Raw genomic sequence first — 10480 nt, 5'->3', positions numbered from 1 at the left:
TCCTGACCCTCCCTCCCACCTCCCTCCCCATCCCATCCCTCAGGGTCATCCCAGTGCACCAGCCCTGAGCACTCTGCCTCATGCATCGAACCTGGAATGGCGATCTATTTCACGTATGATAATATGCACGTTTCAATGCTATTCTCTTAAATCATCCCACCCTCGCCTTCTCCCTCAGAGTCCAACAGTCTGTTCTTTACATCTGTGTCTCTTTTGCTGTCTCACATGTAGGGTCATCATTATCATCTTTCTAAATTCCATATATATGCATTAATATACTGTATTGGTGTTTTTCTTTCTGACTTACTTCACTCTGTATAACAGGCTCCAATTTCATCCACCTCATTAGAACTGATTCAAATGCATTCTTTTTAATAGGTGAGTAATATTCCATTGTGTATATGTTCAGCACTTTGAATATACCATGCTAGTCCCTTCTTGTCTCTAAAGTTTCTGCTGAAAAATCAGTTGGCAACCTTCTATTGCTTCCATTGTATATAACCAATTGTTTTTCTCTTGCTGTTTTTAAGATCTATAATTATATTTAACTTTTGACATTTTAATTATAATTTTTCTTGATGTGGGTCTCTTTGAGTTAATCTTGTTTGGGACTCTCTGTGATTCCTGGACTTAGATGTCTGTTTCCTTCACCATGTTAGGGAATTTTTCAGCCATTACTTCTTCAAATAGTTTTTTGCCCTTTTCTCTCTTTTTCTAGTAGTGAATGTTGTGTATGTGTGTGTGTGCTCAGTTGTGTCTGAGTTGCCATTCTTCCTCCAGGGGATCTTCCTGACCCAGGGATTGAACAAGCACTTCCTGCATTGGCAGGTGGATTCTTTGCCCCTGAACTACCATGGAATCCCATGTGAATGTTAGCATGCTTAATATTATTCCAGGGGCCTCTTAAACTATCTTCATTTTTAAGCATTTTCTTTTTTTCTCTTTGCTGTTCCAGTTGGGTGATTTTCACTATTTTGTCTTCCATATCACTGATCCATTCTTCTGCATAGTCTAATATGCTGTTGGTCCCTTTTATTGTATTTTTCATTCCAGTTAGTCTATTCTTCAGTTCTCATTGGTTCTTTTATTATATTTCATTCTCTTTGTTGAAGCTCTCATTGAGTTCATCCATTCTTCTCTTAAGTTTGGTGAGCATGTTTATGACTATTGCTTTGAACTCTTTTTATGGTAAACTGCTTATCTGCCATTCCTCTAGTTCTGCGTTGTGAGGTTTTTGTCTTATACTTTTGTTTGAAAGGTATTCCTTTGTCACTTTATTTTACTTAACTCTCTGTGTTTGTTTGTATGTTAGCTATGTCAGCTATTTCACTTTTTGTGGGATGTCCTGTGGGGTCCAGTGCTGCAATCTCTCCAGTTACCAAAGCCAGGTGTTCTAGATGTGTTGTGGTTGGCTGTGATTGCTGTGGATGCAATGGTGGGCAGGGTTGGTCCCCAGACTAGCTGCTGTGAAACTTGGCTGATACTTCCGTGGGTGTGCTGATGTATAGGGCTGGTTCCTGGCACTGCTGATTATGTGGGTTGGTCATGACTGCTATGGACACCTACCTGGTGAGTTTGGCTTGTCCCTGGCCCTGCTGACTATGAAGCTTGGCTATGACTGCTTTTGGCATGTTGGCCCTCTGGGGTGAGAGCACTTTTGGAGGGGCACTGGTGTTGGCCTAAGTGGCCCACTGAGTGGGGCAGGGCAGAGAAGCTTTGGAAGGGCCAAAGTGGTGGGGTCGTGGTGTTAGTTAGGTTGGTGGAGAGTGACAGAAATGGTACCCAAAAATGTCAAGTCAGCTAGGTGGAAGATTTTTTGTTTTAATGGCATCTATTGGCAATTCCATCCTTAGAGAAAGTTTCACCAGATTCCCCTCTATCATGTGCCCTAAAATTGGTCAATTTATCTCTTTCTCATATGACACAGGGACTCTTTAAGCTGCTATTGGGCATTGGAGTAAATGACTATATACATGAAACCATCAAGAGTATAACTTCTGTCTCCCATAGCCCTCTGGCACTTCTGGACATAAGCCTGGCTGGTTTTCAAAGCCACACATCATGAGGACTTACCTTGTAGTCCTCTGAGCTGGGGAGTCTGACATAGGAGTAGAACACTTTATTACTTAGAGCAGAACTTTGTAGTTTTGATATTCCTCCTGCTTGTGGGTTGCTGCATCAGAAGTGTGGATTCAGATGAGATGCATCTCTGCCTCTCCTACCTACCTCAATGTGGCCTTTTGTTTATATCCTTTGTTGTAGAAAATCTATTCTGTGGTATTCATGTCATTCTTGGAGATGTTGTTCTCTAAGTAGCTGTAGTCTTGGTGCAACCATAGAAGGAGATGAGCTCAGGATCTTCCTACTACCCCATTTTGATCCAGATCAACAAAAGACATTTTAAACAAAATTGTGATCTCCTAAGTATATTACCTTGAATCCTGTTCTTTTCATTTAACAATTTCCATGGACATCTCCCTAGTCAATGTGCAAAAACTCAGCCCATTGTTTTAAATAGTTACATGATATTCCATAGGTTAGATCTATCACAATTGATTCAACCTATTGGTGGACTTTCAAGTAGTTTCCAGATTTTATTCCTTTATAAATAATCCTTCAATAAATATCCTTATAGATATATCTTATGTACTGATGCTTATATTATCTGTTACAGATTTCCAAAACTGAAATTTCTGTCTCAAAGGTTATGTGAATTTTAAATTTTTAATAATACTGTTACATTACTTTCCAAATGTTTGATGGCAAACACATTCCTTCCTGTCAGCAGTTTACAAGGGTTCTCATATTTCTACAGCTATGATCCAATAGAAGATTCCAGCATTTTTTCTTTTTCTTTGTATTAATAACAATGGTTTATCCATTCATGACAAAATATAAGCCTACACATGTTCATGCATATCAATAATTCTTCTAATTTTTAAACAAATGTAATGCATATACATATACTTCATATAAAATAAAACATATATGCTATTCAACTCTCTGTGCCTAGATTATTTTGTGGGCCTTTGATTTTTTTTTTTAAATTAAAACTTTATATGTTTGAGCAGTTTTAGGTTCACAGAAAAACTGAGGGGAAGGTACAGAGTTTTTCCAGATACCCCATCCCCATATATGCATAGTCTCCCCCATTATCAACATATCCCATAATACTGGTATACTTGTTACAACTGATGAACCTACACTAACATATCGTAATAGCCAAAGTCTATAGTTTTTATTAGGGTTTACTCTTGGTGTTGTAAATTCTATGGATTTGTACAAATGTATAATAACATATATGTATAATTATGGTATCATACAGAGTATTTTCACTTCCCTGAAAATCCTCTATGCTCCACCCATTTATTCCTCCCTCCCCAACTGCTGTAAAACACTTATCTTGGTTGTTGGTGTCATGGTTGGTTGTCTAATTGCTAAGTCATGTCTGACTCTTGCAACCCCCTGAACTGTAGGCCACCAGGTTCCTCTGTCCATGGGACTTCCCAGGCAAGAATACTGGAGTGGGCTGCCATTTCCTTCTCCAGGGTATCTTCCCCACCCAGGGGTAGAACCTGCATCTCCTGCATTGCAGGTGGTCTCCTGCAGTGCAGGTGGATTCTTTACCACTGAGCCCCCAAGGATTCCAAAATTTTACCTTCTCTAGTAAAGGTTAAGACATATAGTTGGAATTATACAGTATAAAGTCTTTTGAGATTGCATTTTCCACTTAGTAATATGCACTTAAGTTTCCTCTATGTCTTTTCACAGTGTGGTATCTCATTGTTTTAGTGTTGCATACTGTTCCATTGTCTGGATGTACCACAGTTTATTTGCTCATTCACCTGCTCAAGGAAATCTCAGTTGCTTTCATGTTTTAGCAGATGTGAATAAAGTTGACAAAAACATCTGTGTATGTGCAGGTTTCTGTGTAGACATAAGGCAAATACTGACTCAGTGACATGAATTTGAGCAAACTCTGAGAGAGAGTGGAGGACAGAGGAGTCTAGAGTGCTGCAGTCCATGGGGTTGCAAAGAATCAGACATGACTTAGTAACTGAACAACAACAAAATACCAAGGAGCGTGATTGCTGGATTATTTGTTAAGAATAGGTTTAGTTTTCTAAGAAACCAAACTATCTTCCAAAATGTTTATACCATTTTGCATTCTCTGCAGTAATGAATGAAAGTTTCTGTTGCTCCATATCCCTGCCAGCATTGTGCTTCCAGCGTTCTGTATTTTGGCCATTCTAATAAATGTGTGGTGGTATCTCATTGTTATTTTAATTTGCATTTCCCTGATGACATATAATCATCTTTTCATAAGTTTATTTGCCATCAATATAGCTTCTTTGGGCTTCCCTGGTGGCTTAGTGGTAAAGAATCTGCCTGCCAATGCAGGAGACATGGGTTTGATCCCTGGGTCAGAAAGATTCCCTGGAGAAGGCAATGGCAACCCACTCCAGTATTTTTGCTTGGGAAATCCCATCGACAGAAGAGCCTGGCAGGCTGCAGTCCATGGAGTCACAAAAGAGTTGGGCACGACTTGGAGACTAAACAACAACAACAGATATCTTCTTTGGTGATATGTCCATTAACATTTTTGGTCCATTTTAAAATTGGATTTGTTTCCTTGTTGCTGAGTTTTAAGAGTTTTTTGTATATTTATATAAAGAGTTTTTTCTCAGATGTGTCTTTCGTAAACATTTTCTTCCATTCTGTGACGTGTCTTATTCTCTTGACACTGTCTTCCATAGAGCAGAAGTTCTTAATTTTAATGAAGTCTATCTTATCAATTATTTCTTTCATGGGGTATGCCTTTGCTGTTGTATCTATAAAGTCATCAACATACACAAGGCTTTCTAGGCATTTTCCTATGTTATGTTCTAGGAGTTTTGTAGTTTTGGTCTTTTACAATTAGGTGTCTGAGTTTTTTCTGTTTTTTTTTTTTTTTTTTTGCCTCTCCACATAAATTTTGGAGGGCTCAGCTGGTAGAGAATCCACCTGTAATGCAGGAGGCCCCAGTTCAATTCCTGAATCAGGAAGATCCCCTGGAGAAGGGATAGGCTACCTACTCCAATATTCTTGGACTTCCCTCATGGCTAGATGATAAAGAATCTGCCTGCAATGTGGGAGACCTGGGTTTGATCACTGAGTTGGGAAGATCCCCTGGAGGAAAGCATGGCAACCCACTCCAGTATTTTTGCCTGGAGAATCCCCATGGACAGAAGAGCCTGGTGGGCTACAGTCCATGGGATTGCAAAGAGTTGGACACAACTGAGCAGCTAAGCAGAGCACATCACACATTGGAACATCTTCATTTATGTCCACATAATAACTTGATGAGGTTTTGATTGGCATTGCATGGAATTTGTAGATCAAGTTGGGAAGAACTGACAGCTTGACAATATTGTCTTCCTATCTTTCTCCATTTATTTAATTCTTTGATTTCATTTATCAGATTCATGAAGTTTTCTGCATGTAGATCTTATGCATATTTTTTTAAGATTTATACCTAAGTATTTAATTTTGGGGTCTCAAAGAGTCAGACATGACTGAGTGACTGAACAACAACAACAGATTTCATTTTGGTGAGTCCTAATATAAATGATACTGTGTTTTAAATTTCAAATTCCACCCATTCATTGCTGGTATATAGGAAAGTGATTGACTGTGTGTATTAACTTTGTGTTCTCCATCCTGGCTGTAATTGCTTATTAGCTCTAGGACTTTCTCTGTTGATTCTTTTTGATTTTCTGCTTAGGCAATTATGTCTTCTGCAGGCAAATGCAGTTTTAATTTTTCTTTCTCAATCTGTATACCTTTTATTTCCTTTTCTGTCTTATTGCATTGGTTAGGACTTTCAGTATGATGTTGAAAAGGAGTGTGGATGGTTAGGCCATTCAAGATGGTTGTTCTCTTGCCGTCCATGCATCCATGTACTAAACCAGTACCTGCTTATCTCACATGACTGTCCAATTCTGTTAATTATAGGGCTTAATTAGTAACTACCTACAAACTTGCCCCCTGCCCTAGCTGCTGGTTTCCCTGGTAATTGATGAGCCAACCTAATGTCAATCCCTCCTATCAATGGTGGCCTCCTTCTTTCCCGAGTAGTGAAGATGACTGCTGTGTTCTGCTTGCCGTCTGCCATTCACAGTAGGGTGTTGCTCCAGTATCTTTGTTTCAGACAGGTAAGATCTCCTGTCCAATAAATCCTTGATGTCTCTGTCACTGTCTTTGGGCTCTTTCTTCAGTCTCAAGGCTGGCAAACTACAAGGTTTACAGGTCCACAAGGTGTAGCCCAACAATTGACATAGAAGCCAGGAGACCAAGGAATCTCCTGTGAGTGCTGAGATGTCAGGAATTAAGGACAAGGAATGGAAAGTTCTGGGGAAAATCCTGAGGTATCTGTCAACTAGCATGTTGGTCCCTGTGGCAGCTGACTACCATGAGAGAGGTCTTTCTCTTCCATTATATTGATATCCTATTGACCTCAGAGTCACTTTCCAGTTTAAATGTAGCAGCCATTTGCTTATAGTTCCTCTGACTACATGTGGATGGCTGGGGACTACAGAGAAACACAAGGACCTGGATTATTTATAAAATTCAAGCATACCCCTGACCCACCACCCATAAACCATACAGATACAGGATTTAGGAAATATTAACTTAGGGACAGGCTTGTGAATTGGATGTAGCCAGTTACCTGGAAGGGTTTGGTTGGGGCCTATGGCAATGGCAAAATAATAAAACAGTACCCATTAGTTTCTAGTCCCAGATATGGAAGAGACAGAGCAACGATATAGTGTGAACAGAACAGCTATGTGCAGTCTACAATGCATCAAACTGGTTAAGACATTTTGTTGTTGTTGTTCAGTTGCTTAGTCATGTCCAACTGTTTGTGACTCCATATACTGCAGCATGCCAGGCTTCCATGTCCTTCACCAACTCCTAAGGCTTGCTCAAACTCTTGTCCATTGAGTCGTTGATGCCATCCAACCATCTCGTCCTCTGTCATCCCCTTCACCTCCTGCCTTCAATCTTTTTGCCATTCCCTTCTCCAGTGGACCACGTTTTGTCAGAACTCTCCACCATGATCCATCCATCTTGAGTGGTCCTACACAGCATGGCTCATAGTTTCATTGAGTTAGACAGGCTGTGATCCATGTGATCAATTTGGCTAGTTTTCTGTGATTGTGTTTTTCATTCTGTCTGCCCTCTAATGGATGAGAATCAGAGGCTTGTGGAAACTTCCTGATGGGAATGACTGGCTGTGGGGTAAACTGGGTCTTGCTCTGGTGGGTGGGGCTATGCTCAGTAAATCTAATCCAATTTTCTGCTGATGGGTGGGGCTGTGTTCCCTCCCTGTAGTTTGGCCTGAGGTCAGACTGTGGTAATGGCTACCTTCTTCAAAAGGATTTATGCCAGCATTCCATGGCTCCCAGGACTGTTGTATTCCATGCCCCTGACTGTCGACCTATGCCTTCACCAGAGACTCCTGTACACTCACAGGCATGTCTGGCTCAGTCTCTTGTGGGGTCACTGCTCCTTTCTCCTGGGTGAACACGAGGTTTTGTTTGTTCCCTCCAAGAGTCTATTTCCCTAGTCAGGTGGAAGTTCCGTAATCAAATCCCACTGGCCTTCAAAATCAAATTCCCTGGGGTTTCTCAGTCCCTTTGCTGGATCTTCAGGTTGGGAAATCTGTTGTGGGCCCTAGAACTTTTGCAAAAGAGCAAGAACTTCTGCTTGGCAGCCCTGTAGTGGGGCTGAAGGTGACCTCCTCCAAGGGGACTTATGCCACACGCCACACCTCCCAGGTCTGCTGTAGTCAGAGACCCTGTCCCCGTGGCAGGCCACTGCTGACCTGTGCCTCTGCAGGAGACACTTAAACACTCAAAGGCAGGCCTGGCTCAGTCTCTTGTAGGGGTTCAGATATTACAAAAGATCTACCCAAGTCATCTAGCTATGCAAAATACTACTATTGGGGATCTAAAACAGCTGTGTATGACATAGAGGCTCTCCATGTACATTGATAGTGACCAAGAAATCCACTTTACCAGCCATGAAGTTCAGAACTGGGCCAATAAAAATGACATACCACTGGTGTTTCCACCTGCCCTATAACACCTCTGCTGCACACTAACTGGAAAGGTAGATGAGCAGCAGTTGAGACTGGAAACATGCTCTCAACATGTTGACTAGAGGCTAACTCAAGCCCTATGACTATAACTGAACATGCCAGGAGTAACCATCCTAGTGCTTATGCTATGTTAACCCAGAAGCAACTAGTCAACATCATCCAAGTTCAACTGTTGACCACCAAAGGACATTTGCTAACTATTAATCAGGACAATAACTTACTTTTGCCCTTGCTACAGGATGCTACAGGAGGAGAAGGGGACGACAGAGGAAGAGATGGTTGGGTGGCATCACCATCTTGATGGACATGAGTTTGAGCAAGCTCTGGGAGTTGGTGATAGACAGGGAAGCCTGGCATGTTGCATTCCATGGGGTCACAAAGAGTCAGACACTACTGAGCGACTGAACTGAACTGAAAAGGATGTACCTCCAGAGGAACACATTATCAAATGGTCATAGGGCAAGTAGGTAAGTCCAGATGGTTTGGGTTTGCATCCCATGGGAAATAGGATTAGGAAAGGGACTTACAGATTTCACCTGTGTTCTACCCAGCCCCACCTAAAGACTACTTTAAGGTAATTAATCCCGGCCATCTACTGAAGAAAGGCACCACTATATTAACTTTGTGGTCTGTTATACTGCCTCTTCAGTATTTGGCACTTGCTATGCAGACTGAGGGTGGATTGATAGTATGGTACTGCAGGCCAGGACAAAAAACCAAAATCAGGGGTGGCATTATCTCAGAATGCTGTTGCTGCCGCCTGTGTTTTGCTTAATGGTCACAATATTCTCTGTATTGTGCCTGTTATACATCTCACTTTTGTCCCTAGTCTGAGTGGAGGGAATCTGTTCATGGACTGGGCAAAAATGGGGGCCTCACTGTGAAATATTTTATTGTTAGGTCTAGAGTGAGATGCCATTGTTGTCCTCCTCTGGACTTCAATGAAAAAGTGAGCCAACAAAGCCTGGCTCCAAAGTTTGCCTCCCTCCAGGACTCTTGATATTCTTTAACTGCTATCTTTATTGCACTCGTGGTATTCAGTTGCAGTGCACCTCTACATACCTGATCTTGGGATATTGTGGAAAGAGGGGTGGACCAAGACTGTAAGGCTCATGCATGGTGTGTAGGGGTGGAGTGTATGATCAGGCCACTCAAGATAGCTGTTCTCTTGCTCTCTGTACATCCTTGTACTCGACCAGCACCTGATTCTCTCACATGACTATCCAATCCTGTTAATCATAGAGTTTAATTAGGAATGCCTATGTACCTGCCCCTTGCCCCAGCTGCTGGTTTCTCTGGTAACTGATGAGCCAACCTGATATCAATTCCCCTTATAAATGGTAGCTTCCTTCTCCCCTGAGTAGCAAAGATGGCTGTTATATCCTGCCCGCCATTTGCAGTGGAGTGTAGCTCCAAGGCTTTTGTTTTGACTGTGTAAGATGCCACGTCCAGTAAGCCGTTGATGTCTCTGTCTCCGAGTTCTCTCCTCAGTCTCAATGCTGGGCAACTACAAGGCTTGCAGTGCAACAGAATGGTAAGAGAGGCACCCTTGCCTTGTTCCTGATCTTAGTGGGAAAGCTTCTAATTTCCCGTTATGAAGTGTGATGTTAGCTGTACGTTTGTTGTAGATATTCTTTATCAAGGTGAGAAAGTTCCCATTTATTCCTACTTTCTGAGTTTTATCACAAACAGATGTTGGATTTTATGAATTATGAAGGCTTTTTAGATTACAGTGTTTTTTGTATCTATTAATATCTTCACATAACTTTTTTTGCCTGTTTTTTTTTTTTCTTTCCCTGTTAGTTGGGATAAAATGGTTAGAGTGGGCTGGAATTGGACATTTCACTTCCCTGGGTCAATTAAGTTCTGATTATATCTGTAAGATTAGATAAACAAGTTTCCCTTAAGGGTGGGCATTAAGAGGAGAGTATTCTGATGTTTTTCAAAATGGTTCCTTTACCTTTTCCCCTGTTGGAAGCACAAGAGGATTTTTCTCTAGTATTTACTGTGAGAACCTGCTCAACTTCCAGAGATAAGTTTCACAATATCACAAAGGCCCCTCTGACTGGGTCCCCCTGGAGTTTTAACTCTCAGACTTGTCCACACTGAGCCTCCCTCCAGCCATTCCTCATTTACAGTTCAGGTTTTTCTACCCAGGCACTGGTTCCCACAGCAGTTTCTGCTTATGAGTTTCTCTTCCTATAAACTGAAAAATCTCTATTTCCCTGTCTCTCCAATTTTGGGGGCAGTGTTTTGACCTGTGTCCTCCCCACTCTTATGGCTGTTGATTTCTTTTTTAGGTCTGTTTGACTTTTTACTTGTTTCTTACAGTGGTGA

Source organism: Giraffa tippelskirchi, chromosome X (assembly GCF_054371585.1).
Source record: "Giraffa tippelskirchi isolate mGirTip1 chromosome X, T2T-mGirTip1v1.2.pri, whole genome shotgun sequence".
In the NCBI taxonomy this organism is placed as follows: domain Eukaryota; kingdom Metazoa; phylum Chordata; class Mammalia; order Artiodactyla; family Giraffidae; genus Giraffa; species Giraffa tippelskirchi.
This window is presented reverse-complemented; position numbering follows the sequence as displayed.